The sequence below is a fragment of the Dasypus novemcinctus genome, chromosome 13 (genome assembly GCF_030445035.2).
Source record: "Dasypus novemcinctus isolate mDasNov1 chromosome 13, mDasNov1.1.hap2, whole genome shotgun sequence".
Lineage (NCBI taxonomy): Eukaryota > Metazoa > Chordata > Mammalia > Cingulata > Dasypodidae > Dasypus > Dasypus novemcinctus.
The window spans coordinates 102,501,492-102,525,086 of record NC_080685.1 but is presented as its reverse complement, the minus strand read 5'-3'; the positions used below and the strand labels follow the sequence as shown (position 1 = coordinate 102,525,086).

Here is a 23,595-nt window from a genome sequence, read left to right as displayed (position 1 = left end):
CTTGATATATGTGTAATTAGAGTCCCCAGAGGATGTGAGGGGGAGGTGGGGACAGAAAAAATATTTGATGAAATAATGGCTGAAAATATTTCAAACACTGTATAATGAAAGTAGTAAAACTGCAGAACCAAGAAGCTTGACAAACCCAAGCCAAAGAACATGAAGAAAATTACCAAAAGGCACATCATAATTGAATTGCTCAAACCTCGTGGCAGTTTTCCATTTAATTATTAAGTGAAAATATTAAAAGCAGCTTGAGGAAAAGGCACATTACATACATTGGAAGACAATCATGAAACAGATTTCCCAGCAGAAATAATGAACCCAAGAACAAAGTGGAACAACATGTTTAAAATTCAGAAAGAAAAAAAAAAATGGTCACCTAAAATTCTATTTTTAGGAAGTTGTTATTCTGATATGAAAGTGAATAAAGAAATTGGAACAATACAATAAACAAAAAAACTTCATGACAGATGGAAGTTCACAACAAGAAATATTTAAAGAAATTCTTCAGTCCAATGTAAAATGATACTAGATGGAAATACAGAGCTACACAAATAAATGAAGAAGTGCAAAAATGATAATTTTGTAGATACATATAAGATATATTTCTAATGATTTTTATGTTAATTTATTGAAATATATCACCCACACATAAACATACATAAACAATAAGTGTATAGTAACAGTTGTGAACTTACAAAACAAACATATGTGACATCATACAGGACTCTCATAACTCACCCTGCCACCAACACCTTCCATTGTTGTTAAACCTTTTTAACTGATTAAAGAGCATTGTCAAATTATTACTACTAACCAGAGTGTTTTCCCAAACCCTCCCTATTATTATTATCTTTATGTCATTTATATATGAATATACATAAAAAATTAGGTGTATAGTGAAAGTTGTGAACTTACAAAGCAAACATGCATAACATCATAAAGGGGTCCCATACATCAACCCTCCACCAACACCTTGCATTGTCGTGAGATGTTTGTTACACATTATGAAAGAATATTGTCAAAATCTTACTACTAATTATAGTTCTTATCTTACATTTGGTGTGTTTTTCCCCCAACACACTTTATTAGCTTTTTAAAGTATATTTTTAATGACAGAAGTTGTAAACTTATCAAACAATCATGCACATATGCAGAATTCCCAAGTGACACCCCTCTATGAACAAACACTGTGGTGGAACATTTGTTACAGATAAGATGATATCATCTGATGATTACCAAGTCCATAGTGTACATTTGGCTCACATTTTCCATACTGCCTCATTATCAGCACTGTACATCTTTGGCATAGATGCAAGAATAATATATTATTACTGCTAACCACAGTCCATAGGTCATTCCAGTTGTATTCCCATGCGTTCCCAACACCCTGCAGTAGTAATATACATTTTTGCTCTAGCTCACAAAGGACACTCTTGCATCTGTACCGTCAACCACAATTCTCATTCACCTCTTGGTTTACTGTGCTATTCGGTTCCTAGATTATTCTCTAGCATTCTGTCAATTGGCATTTACATCCCTAGAATACAATTTTCAGCCACATCTCTACTTGTAAACTAGCTATTATTATTTTTACCATCCATTCTATACATTTCCACACTTTTACAGTAAAGTTAATTAAAACTTCTACATACATTAAACATCAGTACCATCTCAGTCCTTTTCTTATCTCCATTAGAAATCCACCACCTACCACCAGGTCTTGAAGATATTTTTCTACAATTTCTTCTAGAAGTTTTATGGTTCTTTTATTTTTAGGGTTTTTTTTTAAGATTTATTTTTTATTTATTTCTCTCCCTTATCCCCCCCCCCCCTACCCACCCAGTTGTCTGCTCTCTGTGTCCATTTGCAATGTGTTCTTCTGTGACCGCCTCTATCCTTATCAGTGGCACCAGGAATCTGTGTTTCTTTTTGTTTTGATCCATTTTGAGTTAATTTTTGGATAAGGTGTGAGATAGGGGTCCTCTTTCCTTCTTTCAGCTATGGATATACAGTTCTTTCAGCACTATTTTGCTGAATGGACTGTTCTGCCCGAGCTGTGTGTGTTGGACAGGCTAGTCATGTTGACCATACATGTAAGGGTCTGTTTCAGAGTCATCAGTTTGGTTCCATTGGTCTATGTACCTGTCTTTATGCCAGTACTGTGCTGTTTTTACCACTATAGCTTGTTAGTAAGATTTAAAGTCTGGAGAAAGGGTTCACTTTTCCTTTTATGATGTTTCTGGCTATTCAGGACCCCTAACCCTTCTAAATAAATTTGGTAATTGTGTTTTCAATTTTTTTTTTTAAATGCTGGTGGAATTTTTATCAGGGTTGCATTGAATCTGTATATCAGTTTGAGTAAAATTGACTTCTTAATGATATTAGTCTTCCAATCCATGAGCATGGAATGTTTTTCCAGTTATTTAGGATTTTTAAAATTTCTTTTAACACTGGGTTGCAGTTTTCTGAATATAAGTGCATTATATTGTTGGTTAAGTTTATTCCTGAGTACTTGAGTTTTATCTGTCATATTTTATTTTCACCACTATTTTGACACTTTAAGTTACTTTTATTGATATAATCTTAATTTCTAGACTCTCTTCCAGGCCTCTCTCTCCTGTCTTTTCTTTTCAGGCTCTAGCACACCCTTTATTATTTCCTGAAAATCTGGTGTGGATTGTAAATTTTGGTTGGTGTCTTGGCCTCTGGATTACTAGAATATTTATTCTGATTGCAGTTTTTTCTCTTTAGTTTAGGGCTTCCTACCCTTTCTCCCTTGATGGTTGTGCAGTAGGAGCCAAGGATGTAATTGGTACTTTAAACTGTGGAGGCTCAAGCTGCCCTCATTGTCCCCAGGATGGATGAAGCTTCTCCCAACTTTCTCCTTTCCCAGAGGTAGGGACAGAGTCACAGCTGTGTGGAATAACCCAAGTCATGCAGGCCTAGACTGTAGTTATCCAGAGAGACTGATGAAGCTTCACACCCCTTTCTCCCCTGCCTGGGGCATGGACGGAGCTGCAGGTGTGGGCAGCAATCTAGGCAGTGCAGGTCCAAGATGACCATAGTTGCCCCAGTAGACCTTTAATTATTCAGTTTGTGTCAGCCAAAAGTACCCTCAGTTACCTGGATAGACTGGTGCTGAGCTAGACAGCCTCCTCCCTTCCAGAGGTGGAACTGAAGCTTAGGCTAGGGCTGCGGGCTGATCTGGATGAAAGAAACTGGTTCCTACAGTCAATGTGATATGTGGTCAGCCCTACTTCCCCTCAGGTTGCGGGCAGAGTCAAAATGGCGGCCACTGGCCTTTTTCCTTTCCAACTTGGACAGATTCACACCCCAGCGACTTGCACCACCAGAGTAGGACAATCACCAGCCTCCACGGCTTGGCCGGCAATTTCCTGGGAAGGCTGGCGCAGGTCCCTGCAGCTTCTTGCCTGTTGGAGGTGGCGCTGGGGCTTAGGCTAGAGCTGCAATTTGATCTGGATGGAGAGAAGCTGGTCCCCACCAGCGCTGGGATCCTCAGTCAGCCCCACTTCCCCTCATGCCAGGCACAGAGTTAAGATGGCGGCTATCAGCATCTTTCTGGCTTGGACAGGCTCAAACTTTAGCTGTTCTCAGGATCATGCTGTAGCCCGCTGAATTTTATTCCTCAGTAGCTGAAGTTGGTGCCCAGTTGTCTCTTCCTCCCCCATTTTAGGGAAGTGGAGCTTTCAATTTGAGCCACGGAACAGCTCCTGAGGAGGCTTGTGCCTCCAGTGGAGGATGGGCACCCGCCTCTGTGGCATGGAGCCTTTACTTATGAGTCTTCTCTGCAGACAGGCAGCCTACTCCTTCCACTCCCCCAAGACATTGCAGGATGCTCTTCTGGCCTCCTGGAGCCCCCAAACAGGTGCTTCAGCTAGCTCCAGCTAGCTGCTACAGCGCCCCGTAGCAGGAGCTGACTCTAGGAGCCCTTACCCTGCTGCCATCTTACTATACCCCTAATGATTTATTTTTTAAATGATAATTAGCTATTTAAATAAAAATAATACTGTAGTTATGTGTTATGGAATATGTACAAGTAAGTTTATGATAACAGTGGCACAGTGTTAGGAGAAGGAGAAAAGGAAGTAGTATACCATGTAATTTTCTTACACTATTTGTGAATAGCATATCACTTAAAGGTAGGCTGGTATAAGTAAAAAAAAAAAAAGTACACTCTAGACTTCAAAGTAACAACTAAAATAATAAAACAAGGAGTTATAGCTATTAAACCAAGGGAGATAAAATGGAATAGTAAATAATATATATTATATATATATAATATATATATTATATATAGTGAATAATATATAATATAATAATAGAGAATAATACAAAATAAAGCAGGAAAGGAAGGAAAGAACCCAAAACAGTTGGGATAATTAGAAAACAACTGTGACAGGCTTAAACCTAACCATAGCAAAAATCACATTAAATTCAAAAAGTCTGAATACATCAATTAAAGGTCAGAGATTGGAAGGTTTCTTTTAAAAAATCAAGACTATATGTTGCTTACAGGATAGACATTTCACATAAAAGTCGCCTATCATTTAAAAGTATAAGGATGGGAAAAGATATACCCGTGCAAGCACAGACCATAAGAAAGCTGGAGTGACTTTATTAACATCGTGAAGAGTAGATTTTGGAGCAAAACTTTTACCTGGGATAAGAAAGGTTATTTCATATTGAAAAATGTGTCATTTCATCAGGAGCTCTAATAATCCTTAACATTTATGTATCCAATAATATTTGATTCAAAATACACAAAGCAAAAACTGATAAAACTGAAAGGAGAAATAGAAAATCCACAATTTAAACCAGAAATTTCAATATCCCTCTCTTAATAATTAATAGAACAAACTGACAGATAATCAATAAATTTGTAGAATATTTGAACAACACTACCAACTAACTTGACCTCCCTGACATTTATAGAGCCCTCCATACAATAGCAGAATACATATACTTTTCCTAGTCCACATGAAACACCTACCAGAATGGACCATATCTGTAAAATAAAACATGCTTCAATATATTTAAAAGGATTTAAGTCATATAAATTATGTATCTTACCATAATTTGATTAAATTAAAATCAATAAGAATAATTTCTGGAATATCCCTGATAATATTTGGAAACTAAATAGCATACTTCTGAATAAGCCAAGGATCAAAGGAGAAATTAAAAGGGAAATTAGAAAGTACCTTGAACTGAATGAAAATGTAAATACAACATACCAAAATTTGTGCAATGCAAAATAGGAGAATTTAATAGGAAATTAATAGCACTATATACCTATATTAGGACAGAAAAAAGAACCTCTGGTCATTGATATTGTATCTGTTACCTTATTTTTTTTAACATTTTTATTGAGATATAATTCACATTCCATAAAATTCACCCATTAAAAGTATGGAATTCAGTAGTTTTAGTATATTCAAAGGCTGGTGCAATCATTAGTATAGCCCATTTATAAAATATATTCATTTTTATTAGAGAAGTTGTGAATTTACAAAATAATCATGCACATGTGGAATTCCCATACAAGAAAATGTGGAACACTTCACGAATTTGTGTGTCATCCTTGCATGGGGGCCATGCTAATTTTTCCTGTATCGTTCCAATTTTAGCATATGTATTGTTGAAGCAAGCACACTATTGTCCTGTTTTAGAACATTTTCATCACCTAATAAAACAAAAAACAAACAAACAAAAACAGTATCTTTTAGTGATCACTCCCTGAGGTGGTTCGAAACTGTATGTAGGCCAGAAAAAAAAACATGTTCTAAAAGTTAATCAATTCCTGGGGGTATGAACCCTTTTTTACATAGGACCCTGTGATGAGGCTACTTCAGTTAAGGTGTGACTCACATCACTCAGGAGAAGGGAGAGCCCAGGAGGTGCTGCCATGTGACAAAGGAAACAAGGATTGCCCACAGCCGGTTTGGACATAGTTCCCATTGTTAAACCAAACAAGTTCATGGAATTGTTTTGAGCAGCCTAGAGAACTAAACCAGGCCCATCCATCCCACCTCCCAGCCCCAGCCCTAAGAATCACTAATCTATTTTCTACCTCTATAGATAGCTTGATTCTGGAATTTTATCTGAATGGAATCATATAATATACGGTCCTTTGTGACTGGCTTCTTTGGCTTAGCATAATGTTTTCAAGGTTCAGGAATGCTACAGCATGTATTAGCACTTCATTTTTATGGCTGAGTAATATTCCACTGTATGGATACCATATTTTGTTTTTCCGTTCATCAAGTGATAGACATTTTGTTTGATTCATTCTTTTACATGTGGCCATACATTTGTTTCAGCACTATTTTTTGAAAAGACTACCTCTTTACCATTGGATGGTCTTTACACCCTTGTTAAAAATCAGGTGACTGTAGATGTGTCAGTTTATTTCTGAATTTTCAATTCTATTCTGTGGATCTCTATGTCTGTCCTTATGCTAGTAACACAGTCTTGATTACTTTTGCTTTGCAATAAGTTCTGAAATCAGGAAGTGTGAGTATTCCTACTTTAGTTTTTCATTTTTTCTTTTCAAGGTTGTTTGACTATTCTGGGTTCCTTGCAATACTTTATGACTTTTACCATCAGTTAATTTCTATAAAGAAGACAGCTGGTGTTCTGATAGGGATTACATTAAATATCTATATCAGTTTGTGAAATGTTGTTCCAAGCCAGCTCCTGAAGGGCACAAGTTGAGCAGCCATGAGACCAAAGAACACACCTGGCACTGAATCAGACCCAAGCTTTATTTGGTCTTACAAACAGGAGAGAGTCTCTGGTGACGGCAGTCCTGAGAATGAAGTTAGCACTCTGCAAAGAGGCAAGAAAATGAGGGGTGATATAAGGGTTTCAGAACAATGACATTGTTTAGAGTATGAAAACAGAGTTTCAATGAGGGTCCTGTGACATGCACGTATGGGGTCTGGTGATGTTATCACCATGTATGCAGGAAAGCAGTTTTACTGCTCTAAGGAGATTATGGTTTCATGTACCTTCTATACATTCTTTCCCCTCTAAGGAGGGTTGTTAGCCTTTATCTTAGGTCTAGGTCGCAGAGTCAGCTACATGCTGTGGGCTAAGAGGAAGCCTGGTCCTGGGTCCTTACAAGTGATGGCTCTTAACAATTTTAAATCTTCCCATCCATGAACACTGAAAGTTTTCTAATTAGTTGGAGCTTCTTTAATTGCATCACAATTTTTTTATAGTTTTCAGAGTATAAGTTTTGCACTCAATTGCTAAATTAATCCCTTAGTATTTTGTTCTTTTTGATACCATTAGGAACTGATTTTTTTTTTTAATTTTTCAATTTCAGGTTCATTATTGCAAGTACATAGAAAGTTGATGGAGTTTATATATTGATCTTGTCATCTGTAATTAGACATACTTTTTTTCTTCACTTTCAGTCCTGATGTTTTTAATTTATTTTTCTTGCCAAATTGCCCTGGATAGACCAGTAGTACAAAGATGAACACAAGTGATGAGAACAGATGTCCTTATTTTGTTCCTGGTCTTAGGGATCTGTATTCTGATGGGGAGAAAGCATCTAGTTTTTCACCTCAAAGAGTGGTTCTGGCTGTGGGGTTTTTTTTTTTATGGTTGTCCTTTATCATATTGAGGTAGTTCCCTTCTATTCCTAGTTGGCTGATCATTTTTATCCTGACGAGTTGTTGGATTTTGTCAAATGCTTTTTATGTTTTCGTTGATATGATATTGGGATTTTTGTTTTTTATGCCTTTGATAAAATGTATTATATTAATTGATTTTTAGATGTTAAAAATATCCCTGCATTCCTAGGATAAATCCTACTTGGTTGTGATGTATAGTTCATTTTATGTGTTGTAGGATTTGGTTAGCTAATTTTTTTTTTTAGGATATTTGTGTCTATATGCATAAGGGATATTGGTATGCAGTTTTATTTTCTTGTGATATCTTTGCCTGCTTTTAATTTTAGGATAATACTGGCTTCATAGAATGAGTTGGAATTAAAAAAAACAACTGAGGGAGTGCTGAGTTCCTAGCCAGGGGAGCTCTATCACAGTCCCTAAAGGAACAGCAGCAATGCCCCAAGTCAAACGGCAAAGACCGAAAAAGAATGAAGATCCAACAATGAACCCCTGATGACTATGACTAATGACTATGACATAGACTAATGACTATGCTTGTGAGCCTGTGCACCTGAAATAAGAACAAGGCCTAGAGTAGCAGTGTGCCTAAGAGTTACCTCCTGAGAGCCTCCGTGTTGCTCAAATGTGGCCAGTCTTGAAGCCAAACTCAGCATGTAAATTATTTGCCTTCCCCCCAGCATGGGACATGACTCCTGGGGATGAGCCTCCCTGGCACTGAGGGATTACTACCAAGTACCAGCTGATGATGTAACTAGAAAATGACCTTGAATAAAAGGTTCAACTCGGACCAGCAGAATATCTCTGTCTACATATAATAACAGGAGTTAAAAATGCTTTTTGACCTAAATCAAGAGGGAAATGGAAAGGACAAATGAGTTTATATGGCTATGAGTCTCTAAAAAGGAGCCAGGAGGTTATCAGAGGGGTTGTCCTTATGCACACCTGAGCAGAGTCCCAGAGACAGATAAAGTAGCTACAACCCCAGGTACTGGTTCTTCTGAGGGCTACAGAGACCCACAGGTTTTATGGTCATTGCAGATGGAGTTCAGTGCCATGTCAGTTGGCCCTTCTTTGGAGTTGGTGTTTCTGTGTGATGGAGCTGGACTCAGATGTGATCTCTTTTCACAAGCCTTTCCTGTTACTTTACCAGAATAGTAGTTGGTGCTGGGGTTTAATGCTGGGGTTTAATATATACCCAGGGGATCTGACTCTCTGGACTGACCATATGATAGCCAGGCCCTGAGCCTCAACAGACTTCAGCTCCTACACTCTGGTTAATTGGACTTACCCCACTCAGCTAACATGGAGTTGAAGAAGGTCAACCACCACACCATGGAGCCAAGAGTGCCTACAACCGAAAGCAGGAGGATTGTATCCAGCATCCATGTGGAATCTAAGCCCCCTCTTGACATAGATGTGGAGTGGACACAACCAATCCAAGGACCACAGGATGGAGGAATAGAATATGGATTAGAGTGTACTTACTGATATTCTATTCATGAACTATTGTGATTAGTAATCGAAGAAAATGTGGCATTGGTGTGGAGAAAGTGGCCATGGTGGCTGCTGGGTGTGGGGAATGGGAGGAAGAGATGAGATGTGGAGGCATTTTCGGGACTTGGAGTTGTCCTGGGTGGTGCTGCAGGGACACTTACCGGACATTGTAGGTCTTCCCATGGCCCACTGGATGGAACGTGGGAGAGTGTGGGCTATGATGTGGACCATTGACCTTGAGGTGCAGTGATGCTCAGAGATGTATTCACCAAATGCAATGACTGTCTCATGATGATGGAGGAGAATGTTGCTATGGGGGAAGTAGTGGGGTGAGGGGGGTGGGGGGTACATGGGGACCTCATATTTTTTATGTAATATTAAAAAAATGAATAAAGACAAAAAATAGAATGAGTTGAAAGTATTCCTCATCTTCTAATTTTTTTTGCAAAAGCTGGAAGAGAATTGGTATTATTCTTCCTACAACATGTGGTAGAATTCAGTGGTGAAACCATCTGAGCCTGGGTTTTTAATTTTAGGTAGTTCTTAAATTACTACTTTGATCTCTTGTTATTTGTCTATTTAGATTGTCTATTTTTTCTTCTTGGTTTAAATATTTGACCATATATTTATAATTTTCAAAAATCTTCATTTCTTTCTGCATATCAAAGTTTATGCTCAGTATCTTTTATAGGCAACAAGAACAATATACTTTTTTATTTCTTTTAGTTTGATTCTGCTAGTGACAAATTCTCTCACCTTTTGTATGGAGTTGTGTTTCTTAGATGCATATATTGATGGCATTCATAAAATTTCATTATTTTTCAGCTATTAATACTTCAAACATACTTTTCTACCCCTTTCTCATTTTCTTCTCTTTTTGGGAATTCCATAATTTATATATTAGTATGCATGATTGTCTCTCACAGATCTCTTAGACTCTGTTCATATTTCTTTAATCTTTTTTCTTTCTGCTCCTGGGAAGCATAGCTTTAACTTTTTGTCATCATATTCACTGATTCTTCTTTCAGTCCAATTTTCTATTGAACTCCTCCAGAGTACTTATTTCTGTTACTGTGGGCTTAACCCTGTTTGTTTATTTTGTAATTACATTTTTATTAAAGAGATTGTAAACTTACAAACCATCATCTTCATATGTTGAATTACCATACAACACACCTCCACTGAACACTCCATTGTTGTGGAATATGTTACAGATTATGAGGTAATATCATCAGACTGTTACCAGTAACTATGGTCTATAGGGTACATTTGGCATATTTTTTTCCATACACCTCTGTTATTAGCACAGAGGATCTTTGGCATTGATGCAAAAATATTACAATATTGCTGTTAACTATAGTCCATAAGTTACATTAATTGTATTTTTCCCATGCTTCCCCACATTCTTACCAACTTGCAATAGTGATGAACAATAATTCTAGTTCATAGAAGGACATTCTTGTATTTGCACTATTAACCATAATTCACATCCACCTCTGTGTTCACTATGCTATTGAGTCCCTAGATTATTCTTTAGCTTTCTTTCAATTGACATTTACATACTGTTCTATGTGGTATGGGATAATATATCATTGTCGTTTTGATTTGTATTCCCCTAACAGCTACTGAAATTGAACATTTTTTCATGTGCTTTTTGGCCATTTGTATCTCCTCTTTGGAGAAATGTCTATTTAAGTCTTTTGCTCATTTTTAAAATTGGATTGCTTGCTTGCTCTTTTAATGTTGAGTTATATGATCTCTTTATATAGAATGGAAATCAAACCTTTATCAGATATGTGGTTTCCAAATATTTTCTGCCATTGAGTGGTGTGTTAGTAAGGGTTCTCTAGGGAAACAAAATCAACAAAAGATATCTGTCGATAGTAAGAGATTTATCAGAGTCTCTCATGCAGCGATGGGGGTGCACAAGTCCAGGTTCCACAGGCATTGGATGAAAGTCCAATGAAGATTCTTGATGAGTTCTGGGAGACGTTGGCTGCCCAAAGATGAGCTGGAAAACTCTCAATGTTGGAATCACTTCCCCTTTTAAGGGATTCAACTGATTGAGTTAAGTGTCACTCATTGCTGATGGCAATCTCCCTGATTGATGCAGTTATAATTAGCTATCTATGATTTACCACTGCAGTAAAATCAATGGTGCCTAAAGTCCATAAATGCCCTCGTATTACAGTTAGCCCAATGCTTGCTTGACCAAACAACTGTGCACAATTACCTGGCTGAGTTGACACTATACCCTAACCATCATAAGTGGGCTACCTTTTTGCTTGTTTGTTTTTTGATAAAGTACTTTGAATCACAAGAGTGTTTAAGTTCCAGGAGGTCCCATTTACCCATTTTTTTTTTTTTTTTGTTCTCATTGCTCATGCTTTTGGTGTAAGATTTAAGAATCCACTACCTACCACCAGGTCCTGAGGACTTTTCTACATTTTCTTCTAGGAACTTTATGGTTCTAGCTTAAATATTTAGGACTTTGATCTATTTTCAGTTAGTTTTTGTATAAGGTGTGAGTTAAGTGTCCTCTTTCTTTCTTTTGGCTATGGAGATCCAGTTCTCTCAGCACCATTTTTTAAATAGACTTTTCTGTCCCAGCTAGGTGAGTTTGAGAGGCATGTCAAAAATCACTTGACCATACATGTGAGGGTCTGTTTCTGAATTTGGTCTTTGTGTCTGTCTTTATGTCAGTACCATTATTGTTTTTACCACTGTAGCTGGGTAATGTGATTTAAAGTCAGGAAGTGAGAATCCTCCAACTTGGTTCATATTTTGTAAGATGTTTCTAGCTATTAGCAAGTATTTTGTTAAGGATTTTTGCCCTCATCCTTCCAAATAAATTTGATAATTGTATTTTCCATTTCTTTAAAAAATTCTGGTGGATTATTTATCAGGATTGCATTAAATCTAAATATCAATTTGGGTAGAATTGACATCTTAATAATATTTAATATTCCAATCCATTAGCATAGAATGTCCTTCCATTTATTTAGGTCTTTTTAAAAATATCTTTTAGCAATGAATTGCTTTATGTCCTTGGATAAGTTTATTCCTAAATATTCAATCCTTTTAGTTGCTATTGTAAATGGATTTTTTCCCTGAATTCCTCTTCAGACTGTTTATTACTAGTGTATACAAACACTATTGATTTTTGCATTTTAAGCTTGTGTCTTGCCACTCTGCTGAAATCATTTATTTGCTTTAGCAACTTATTATAGATTTTTTAGGGGCTACAATTTAGGTATAGGGTCATATCACTTGTGAATAGTGAAAATTTTTCCCCTTCCTTACCAATTTGGGTGTCTTTTCTTTTTTCTTAACTGATTGCTCTAGCTAGAACCTCTAGCCCTATATTGAACAAAAGTGGTGACAGTGGCCATTGTTGTCTTGTTTCTGATCTCAATGTGAAAGCTTTCAGTCTTTCACCATTGAGTACAATGCTGTCTTTGTTTTTTTCATATATGGCCTTTTCGTGTTGAGAAAATTTCCTTCAATTCCTATCTTTTGTAATATTTTTTTCAAGAGAAGATTCTGTAGCTTTTCCAATGCCTTTTCTACATCAATTGATAAGATCATGTGATTTTTATTCCTTGAGTTTATTGTGATGCATTATGCTGATTGATTTTCTTGAACCACCCTTGCATACCTGTATAAAACCCACTTCATCATAATGAGTAATTCTTTTAATGTATTGTTGAATTCTATTAGCAAGTCTTTTGTTTATGATTTTTGCTTCTGTATTCATTAGGGAACTGGGTCTATAATTTTCTCTTTTCATAATACTTTTATCTGGCTTTGGTATTAGTGTGATATTGGCTTCATATAATGGGTTTGGTAGCATTTCCTCTTGTTCAATTTTTGGAAGAGTTTGAGTAAGATTGGAATTAAATCTTCTTTGAATGATTGGTAGAACTCACCTGTGAAACCATCTGGTCCAGAGCTTTATATTTTGGGGAGTTGTTTGATGACTGTTTCAATCTCTTTACTTATGATTGGCTTGTTGAGATCTTCTATATCTTCTAGGGTCAGTGTAGGTTGTTCATGTGTTCCTAGGAGTTTTTGCATTTCATCTGCATTGTCTAGTTTGTTGATTTACAGTTGTTCATAATATCCTGTTTTTAATTTTTTTATTTTTAAAAAATACTTAGATTACATAAATGTTACATAAAAGGTGTAGGAGATTCCCATATGCCCCACTCTCTAACTCTTCCACACTTTCCCACATTAACAACATCCTTCATTAGTGTGATACATTTGTTACAATTGATGAACACATATTGGAACATTGCCACTAAGTGTGGATTATAGTTTACATTATAGTTTAAACTCTTCTCCCACACATTTTTGTAAGTCATGACAAGATACGTGATGGCCTGTATCCATCACTAAAGCATCATTCAGGACAATTACAATGTCCTGAAAATGCCACCATATTACACCTATTTTTTTAAAGATACTTAGGTTAATTAAATGTTTCATAAAAAATATAGGGGATTCCCATACCTATGGATCCCCATACCTCCCACATTCTCCCACATTAACAACATCTTCCATTAGTGTGGTACATTCATTGTAATTGATGAACACATTTTGGAGCATTGCCACTAAGCATGGGTTACAGTTTACGTTGTAGTTTACACTCTCTCCCACCCAATTCTGTAGATTATGGCAAGATATATAATGGCCTGTATCTGTCATTGCAATGTCATTCAGGACAATTCCAAAGTCCCAAAAATGCACCCACATTACACATGTTTTTCCCTCTTCCTACCCTCAGAATTCAGAACCTCCAGTGGTCACTGCCTCTACATTAATGATATAATTTCTTCCATTGCTAGAATCACAATAAGTATATAGTAGAATACCAGTAAGTCTACTTTAGTCCATAGTTCATTCCCCAACCCTGAGGATTCTGGGATGGTGATGCCTACTCTACCTCTAATTGAGAGGTGGCTGTGGTTTATTAGGGCTGATGGATGGGACTCTCTTACTGTTGTAGACTCTCTCAGTTCCTTGATATGGTAGTTGTCCATCATCACCTCCTTGTTAGTTGACTTGGGTGAGACCAATGAACTGAACAGTAGGTGTTGCAACTCCATTGAGATTGGAGGCCCATCTGACACATGGACAGCCCAAAGATTTAAGTCTCTTGGATTTATACCTACCAAGTTTAGTACTAATTATAGGTTCAAGTAGAAGAACAGAGGAGTCAAGTGTAGGGAAACCACAAATGAATCCAACTCTCACTCTGGGGAGCATAAATTCCAAAGTAGGGCCCAATGACAAGGGAACATACTCCTGAGCTATCTGCCCTGACTATAGTGTCTGGCTGTCTCCAGAGCCCTCAGAAGCCCCACTATTTGGGGTAGTATCTACTTTGGCAGTCAATGAGATCCAGCTGAGATGTGGATAAGCATAACCGCTGGAATGACCTCCTGACTCACATTGAAGTCTCTTAGCCATATAAATTCATTTGTCTTTACATTTCCCCCCTTTTGGTCAAGGTTTTTTCCAGTTGTTTTGCTAGTTGGTGCTTGGTAGTAATCCCTTGGTGCCAAGGAGGCTCATTCCCTGGGGTCATGTCCCCTGCTGTGGGGAAGGTAATGTATTTATATGCTGAGTTTCACTTAGAGAGAGGCCATATTTGAGCAACAAGGAGGCTCCCAGGAGGCAACTCTTAGGTACCCTATAATACTAGGCTAAGTTTTCATTTCAGGAGTAAAGGTTCATAAGCACAGTCATCAATATCACAAGCCCATCAATGGACCATCCTCCTTCATTAGTCACTGCCCCTAGACTCAAGAGATTCTTGGTGTTCCATTAGAGGATGTGGCAGAACCCCAGGATGGGAATATGATATTCCTTCAGTTATTTTGTGACTCTCCACCCACAGTGACAATGCACCATGAACATTTGAACACATTTATATGCCTTATATGTATGCCCAGGTGAGCTTCCTACCATGTATCCCCATGTATCACTAACACCCACACCAATTATCCTCTTCTGCCACAGTTGTAACCCTTTGTGATGGAAAACTTCCTTAAAAATGAAACAAATAAAATAGCCAAATACAATTAATGAGAAAATGGAATACTAATGATAGTTTTTAAAATAAGAAATAAAATTTATAAAAACTTTTAAATAAAAAATATTAGGGATAATAGAAACTAATGAAAAATATTAAGCAAAAAATTTTTTTGACATTTTGCCTTTCATTACTGCAAGATCTTTGTCCTATATGTACAGTGACATTTTCTTCCATTTGTTTCCCCAGTGTCTTACTTTTTTCATTTTGTCTTCACAGAAGTTTTAGGTTACAGAAAAATCACATACCAAATACAGGGAACTCCCATAAACTCAACATCTTCCTCCTTTTCTCCCTTCTGCAATTAATAACATTTTATATGTGGATGGTACATTTGTTATAGCTGATGTACAAATATTGAAACATAGCAACCACCATAGTCAATGGTTTACATTGTTTTACATTTTGGACCATACAGTTTTATAAATTTTGATGTAACTTAACATGGCCTGTATTATCATAGCCAGATCATTTGGAACATTTTTATCTCCCCCAAAATGCTCCCTGTTCCATCTATTCTATTCCTTCCTCCCCCTCCCCTTGGGACCCACAGCAACTGCCAGACTTCACTCCTTGAAGGACAAGATTCATAATTATTTGCAATGACAATGAGGGCTTGACACACTGATCTTTTCTCTCCTACTAGGCACCACCCATGCTCTTGAAAGACTTGTGCCTCTCTATTTGAGAGCACAGCAGGCCTCCCCAACATGGGAGTCCCCACCACTTGCCACTCATTATGTCGGTCTCTACCCACTGATATAACACACTATAGCAAAATGAACACTCACACACTCCCTAGAAGCCTGCCCCAGGTACACCCTGTTCCAAATGCTCCCCACATCCAACTCCCCAAACCAGCGACCCTTACTTGCCATATTGTCAAGAACATTTCCAACATTGTAGTTTCAACCATGTACCTGCCAATCCAGTGTTGACCAACTCCCTCCCCCAACCTTCCCCCAGTTCCATGGGCCATCCAGTCCGCCCTCACCACCCCATGCCCCTGACAAACCAGCATTGCCCAATCAACAGTATCATTATACCACAGTCATGTCCCACCACTGTACAACTACGCACTTCCACCTTATAGATTTTGCCTCCATGGGCATTGGCTCACACTTTCTTCTCTCTTTCTATTTCCTGTAAACCTGTCTTTCAGACTCTAGCTCTGTGAGGTTACTCAGCTTGCTTAATTCATATCAATGAGGTCATGTAATATTTGACCTCCATGCCTGGCTTTCTTCACTCAACATAAGGTCCTCAAGATTCATCCATGTTATCCTGTGTATTAATACTGTATTGCTTTTTACAGCTGAATAATATTCCATTATATGTATATACTACAATTTTTCTATCCTTTCATCTGTTGAAGGACACTTAGGTTGATTCCAAATTTTGGCAACAGTGAATAATATCGCTATGAATATTAATGTCCATATATCTGTTGTGTCCGTGCATTCAGTTCTTCTAGGTATATACCCAGCAGTGGAATTACTGGGTCATATGGCAGTTCTATAGTTAGTTTCCTGAGTAAACACCAAACTGTCCTCTACAGTGGCTGCACCATTCTAAATTCCCACCAAAAGTATATGAGTGTTCCCAATCCTCCATATCCTCTCCAACACTTGCAGTCCTTGTTTTTTAATGGCCACCAGTCTAATGGGTATAAGATAATATCTTATTGTAGTTTTGATTTACATTTCCCTAATAGCTAGTGATGTTGAACATCTTTTCTTGTGCTTTTTAGCCATTTGTATTTCTTCTTTGGAGAAGTATCTGTTCAAATCACTTGCCCATGTTTTAAATGGGCTGCTTGTCTTTTTATTTTTGAGGTGTAGGATTTCTTTATATATGCAAGATATTAGGTCACTATCAGATATCTGGTTACTACATATTTTCTCCCATTGGGTAGACTGCCTTTTCACTTTCTTGACAAAGTCCTTTGAGTTGAAAAAGTTTTAATTTTAAGGAGGTGGCATTTATCTATTTTTTCTTTGCTGTCATACTTTAGGTGTGAAGTACATGAAACCATTTTCTAATACAAGATCCTGTAGATACTTATCTACATTGTCTTCCAAGGTCTTTGTGGCCTTGGCTCTTATATTTAGATCTGTGTTCCATTTCAAGTTAATTTTTGTATAAGATGTGAGATGGTGTTCCTTTTTCATTCTTTTAGATATGGATATTTGGTTCTCCAAGTATCATTTGTTGAAGAGGCCATTCTCTCCCAGTTGAATGAGCTTGGTGACCTTGTCAAAGATCAGTTGAATGTATAAGTGAAGGTCTATATCAGAACTCTCAGTTCAGTTCCATTGGTCAGTATGTCCATCTTTGTGCCAATACCATGCAGTTTTGACCACTGTAGTTTTGTATTATGTTTTTAAATCAGGCAATGTGATCCCTCAGATATCATTTTTCTTTTCAGCATGTCTTTGGCTATTTGAGGCCTCTTGCCCTTCCAGAATAATTCCATAGTTAGTTTTTCTAATTCAGTAAAGAATACTGTGGTGATTTTTATTGGGATTGCATTAAATCTGTAGATCAGTTTGGGTAGGTTAGACATCTTAATGATGTTTAGTCTTGCTATCCATGAACAGGAAATATTCTTCCATTTATTTAAGTCTTCTTTGATTTCCTTTAACAGTGTTGTGCATTTTTCTTTGTATAAGTCATTCATATCTTTAGTTAAATTTATTCCTAGGTATTTGAATTTTTTAGTTCCTTTTGTAACTGGGATTTTTTTCTTGATTTCCTCCTCACATTGCTCATCATTAGTGTACAAAAATGCTACTGATTTTTGCACATTGATCTTATAACCTCCAACATTACTGAAACCATTTATAAGCTCTAGAAACTTTGATGTATATTTCTCAGGGCTTTCTATGTATAGGATCATGTCATCTGCAAATAGTGAAATTTTTGCTTCTTCCTTTCCATTTGGATGCCTTTATATCTTTTTTCTTGACTAAATGCTCAAGCAAGTACTTCTAACACAGTGTTAAGGGAGAGTGGTAAAAGTCTTGTTCCTGATCTTAGAGGGAAAGGTTTTAGGATTTCTCCATTGAATATGATGTTAGCTGTGGTTTTTCCTTATATATCCTTTATCATGTTCAGAAAGTTTCCTTCTATTCCTCTTTTTTGTAGTGCTTTTATCAGGAAAGGGTGTTGTATTTTGTTGAATGTTTTTTCTGCAACTATAAAGATGAGCATTTGATTTTTTTCTTTAGGTCTGTTTGTGCAGTGTATTACATAGGTTGATTTTCTTGTGTTGAACCATCCTTGCATACCAGGGATGAAAGTCACTTGGTCATGGTGTATAATTCATTTGATGTATTTTTTAATACAATTAGCAAGTATTTTGTTGAGGATTTTATCATCTAAGTTCATTAAAGATTTTGGTCTATAGTTTTCTTCTCTTGTGGTGTCTTTGTTTGGCTTTGGTCTTAGGATGATGTTGGCATCATAGAATAAATCAAGCAATGTTCCCTCCATTTCTATTTTTTGGAAGAGTTTAAGTAGGATTGGTATATTAGTTCTTTCCAGAATGTTTGGTAAAATTCACCTGTGAAGTCATCTGGTCCTGGGCTCTTCTTAGCTGGGAGGTTTTTGATGACTAATTCTATCTTGTTACTTATGATTGGTCTATTGAGTTAATTAATTTCTTCTTTTGTCAGTGTAAGCTGATTCCATGTTTCTAGACGTTGTCATTTCCTCTAAATTATTCATCTTGTTAGCACATAATTTTTCAAAGTATCCTCTTATGATACCCTTTATTTCAATGGGATGAGTGGTAGTAGCTCCTTCCTCATTTCTTATTTTATGTATTTGCATCTTATCTCTTTTTTTTCTTTGTTATTCTAGCTAAGGTTTTGTCAATTTTATTGATCTTCTTGAAGAACCAGCTTTTGGTTTTGTTTTTTTCCAGTGCTTTCTCATCTCGTTTTCATTTAATTCTGCTCTAATCTTTATTATTTCCTTCTTCTACTTCCTTTGGGGTTATTTTGTTGTTTTTTGCTAATTCCTCCAGGTGTGCAGTTAGGTCTTTGATTTTAGCTCTTTCTTCTTTTTCAATATAGGCATTTATGGCTATGAATTTTCCTCTCAACACAGATGCATCCCACAGGTTTTGATACATTGCATTTTCATTTTCATTTGTTTCAAAGTAGTTACCGATTTCTTTTGTGATTTCCATCTTGATTCACTATTTGCCCAGGAGTGTGTTTTTCAACTTCCAAATCTTCATGCCTAATCTGGTTCTCTGTCCCTTACTGATTTTCAGCTTCATTCCATTGTGGTCATAGAAATTACTTCATATAATTTCAATCTTTCTGAATTCATTGAGGTTGTTCTGTGGCCTAACATGTGGTTTATCCTGGAGAATGATCCATGTGCACTCAAGAAGAATGGATATCCTGCTATTTTGAGTGTAACATTCTGTACATGTCTATTAGGTCCAGGTCCTCTAATGTATCATTCAAATCTTTGTTTCTTTATTGATTCTCTGTCAAGATGTTCTGTCTAATGATGATAATGGTGTATTAAAGTCCCCCACTATAATTGTAGAGACATCTATTATATTTCTCTACTTAGTTTTCCAGTGTTTGCCTCATGTATTTTGAGGTGCCCTGATTAGGTGCATAAATGTTTATGATTATTCTTTCTTCTTGATAGATTAACCTTTTGTTACCATGCAATGCCTGTCTTTGTCTTTTAGAATATTTTTTCATTTAAAGTCTATTTTGTCCAATATTAGTATAGCTACTCCTGCCCTCTTTTTTTGTTGTTGTTTGCTAGTAAAATTGTTTTCCAGCCATTTACTCTCAGCCTCCTTGTATGCCTGGGTCTAAGGTGGATTTCTCGTAGATAGCATATAGATGGGCCATATTCCTTTTCTATTCAGCCAATTTGTGTCTCTTGACTGGTGAGCTTAATCCATTAATGTTCAATATTATTACTGTCAAGGAATTACTTACATTAGCCACATTTTCTTTTGGTTTGGGTAGGTCATATGTTGTTTTTATTTCTCTTCTCATCTTTTTAGTTGTTCTTACACTCTCCTCCAACTCTCTCTGTCCTCTTTTTTTCCTTTTGACCTGCAGAACTCCCTTCAGTATTTCTTGAAATGCATGCTTCTTTTTGACATACTCTCTTAATTTCTGTTTATCTGTGAATATTTTGAATTCTCCCTCATTTTTAACTGTCATACCACTGCCTTCTTGCCTCCATACTTTCAGATGAGAAATCAGCACTTAATCTTATCGACCTTCCCTTGTATGTGATGGTTCTCTTTTCTCTTGCTGCTTTCAGTATTCCCTCTTTGTCTTAAGCATTGGGCAATTTGACAAGTATATGTCATGGAGTAGACCTATTAGGATTTATATGGTTTTGGGTGTGCTGTGCATCCTGGACATGTACATCCATGTCCTTCAATACGATTTGGAAGTTTTCAGCCATTTGTTTCCTCCAACACACATTCTGTCCCCTTTCCCTTCTCTTCTCCTTCTGGGATGCCTACAATGCATATGTTTGTGTGTTTTGTGTTGTCATTCAAATCTCTGAGTCTCTGCTGGATTTTTTCTATCTTTCCACCTATTTGTTCTACTGTCTGTTTAATCTCTAATTTACTGTCTTCTATGTCACTGATTCTTTCCTCTGTATGTTCAAATCTGTTGTTATGCATTTCCATTGTATTTTTTATTTTTTGTATTGTGCCATTTATCATCATCATATCCATTACCTTTTTATGTATGCTTACAATTTCTTCAGTGTCTTCTCCCAGTGTCTTATTAATATCCTTAATCTCTTCCTTCACTTCATTAAGTTGATTCATAATATTTGTTTGGATATCTCTGATTAGTTGTTCCATGTTCTGCATCTCCTCCTGTTTTTGTTTTGTTTTTTGAACTGGGTTATGTCTTTCTGTTTCTTAGTATGGGCTGAATTTCTTGTTGGTGTCTAGGAATCAGTTTATCTTGATGGGTTTGTTCAATTGATTAGCTTCTCTTTATAATGTAAGGTTTTATTTTGTTGTTGTGTGTGTTGTCAGTTTTCACATTTATACTTCATTCCTCTTATTCTGTTTCTTTGCTGTTGTCTATGTTATCTTGAAAAAAATTAGCATCAGAGAAAAGGAAAGAAGTATGAAGAGAGAAAGAATAATAGTAATAATAGGAGTAAAAAGTAGAAGAAGAACCACATAAGACCTAGGAAAATGATTAACTTAGGTAAGAAATGCAGAGGAATAAGAGTAAAAAGGTGGAGTACAAATGATGAAATGAGAAACTTAATAGAGAAAAATATATAGAATGAATTAAAAGGCCAGAATGGTGAAGAGTGAGTAAAAAAGGGAAAAGAAAAGACAGAGAAAAAAAGGAAAAAAAGAAAGGGAAAAAAGGAGAGAGAAATAAGAACAGGAAAAAATTAAGACCCCTTTCGTTAATATATTATTGTCCTTCCTGGTCTGTAACAACTGTTTTGCTTTTAAAGTCTATTTCATCTGACATAAGTATAGCTACTTCACCTCTCTTTTTTGGGTTACCGCATGTGTGGAATATCTTTTTCCAGCTCTTCACTTTCAAGCTATCGAGATCCTTGGGTCTAAAGTGAGTCTCTTGTAGATAGCTTATAGATAGATGGTTCATATTTTCTTCCCATTCTGCCAATCTGTGTCATTTCATGGGGAAAGTTAATCCATTAAAATTCACTGTTATTGCTAAAGGAACTTCTTACTTCACCTATTTTGACCATTGGGTTTTATCTGTCATATCTTATTTTTGCCACTTTTTACACTTTTAGTTACTTTTACTGGCTTAATATTCATTTCTAAACTCTCTTCCAAGCCTCTCTCTCCTGTCTTTTTCTTCAGATTGTATCATTCCCTTTAGTATTTCCTGAAAAGCCAAACTCTTGGTTATAAAATCTCTTAGTTTCTGTTTATCTGTGAATATTCTAAACTTGCCCTCATTTTTGAAAGGCAATCTTGCTGGATGTAATATTCTTGACTGGCAGTGTTTCTCTTACAGTTTCTTAAATATATCATACCAATGCCTTCTTGTCCCCATGGTTTCTGATGAGAAATCAGCACTTAATCTTATGGGGCACCCCTTGTATGTGATGCATCACTTTTCTCTTGCTGCTCTCAAATGATCTCTTTGGAATTTGACATTCTGATTAGTAAGTGTCTCAGAGTCAGTCAATTCAAATTCATTCAGAAGGGAGTAATTTGTGATTCTTGGACACAGATATCTATGTCCTTCAATAAGGTTGGGAAATTTTCAACCATTATTTCTCATAATATTCATTCTACCCCTTTTCCCTTCTCTTCTCCTTCTGGGACACCCATGACATGTATGTTTGCGTGTCTCTTGCCATCCATTTACTTCTCTGAAACACTGTTCATTTTTTTCCATTCTTTTCTTCATCTGTTCTTTTGTATGTTCACTTTCAGAGGCCATGTCTTCAAGCTTACTGCTCCTTTCTCCTACTTCTTCAAATCTGCTGTTATAAGCCTCCAGGGTATTCTTAATTTCATTTATTGTAGTTTCATTCCCATAAGATCTGCTATTTTTCTATGTAACCCTCAAATTCTTATTCATGCTGACCCTGTGCCTTCTTAATATCCTTAATCTCTACAGCCATCTCATTGGACTTATTAAGGAGATTATTTGAATATCTATGATTAGTTGTCTTAACCCCTTTATGTCATCTGGAGGCTTATCCTGTTCCTTTGACTGGATTATATCTTCCTGTTCCTTGGTAGGGATTGCAAGTTTCTTGTTGCTGTCTTGGCATCTGGCTTACTAGATGTATTTTTTCTGGGTACAGTTTCTCTCTTTAGCTCAGGGCTTTCTTGCCTTTACTCCATTGCTGGCTGTGTAGTAGGGGCTGAGGATGTAGTTGGTACTACTATATGCTCTGGAGGCTGATACTGCCCATATTGCCCCATGAACCAATGAAAATTATCCCACCTTTCTCCTCTGCCAGAACTAAGGACAGAGCCACCACTGTGTGTAGTAATCCATGCTATGTAGGCCAAGACTGTCTGTACTTGGCCAGAGAGGCTGATAAAGTTTCACACCTCTTCCTCCCCTTCCTGGGGTGGGGATTGAGCTGCAAGTATGGGCAGGAAATTAAGTTATATAGATCAAAACTGATTGCAGTTGCTTGGTAGACTAATGTAGCCGCTGGCCTTTCTCCTCCCCTGCCTGGGATGGGAATGGACCCTCTGGAGTGCCCAAGAATCTAATCCTTGTGGGCCAAAAGCACCTCCAGTTTCCCTGAGAGAATGAGGGAATACTGTCCCTTTCGCCCTTTAAGGGTCTGTCTGGG

At 36.8% G+C, this 23,595-nt stretch overlaps 1 protein-coding gene and 1 non-coding gene across 2 annotated transcripts in view; one reads left to right on the top strand and one right to left on the bottom strand.

Moving 5' to 3' along the window:
* Nucleotides 1-23,595, top strand: part of USH2A (usherin) — an 838,570-nt gene that overhangs the window by 174,534 nt on the left and 640,441 nt on the right. The window lies entirely within an intron of this gene.
* Nucleotides 5,572-5,678, bottom strand: LOC131273174 (U6 spliceosomal RNA). The gene has a single exon (XR_009180333.1). It is a non-coding gene; the product is annotated as a U6 spliceosomal RNA (small nuclear RNA).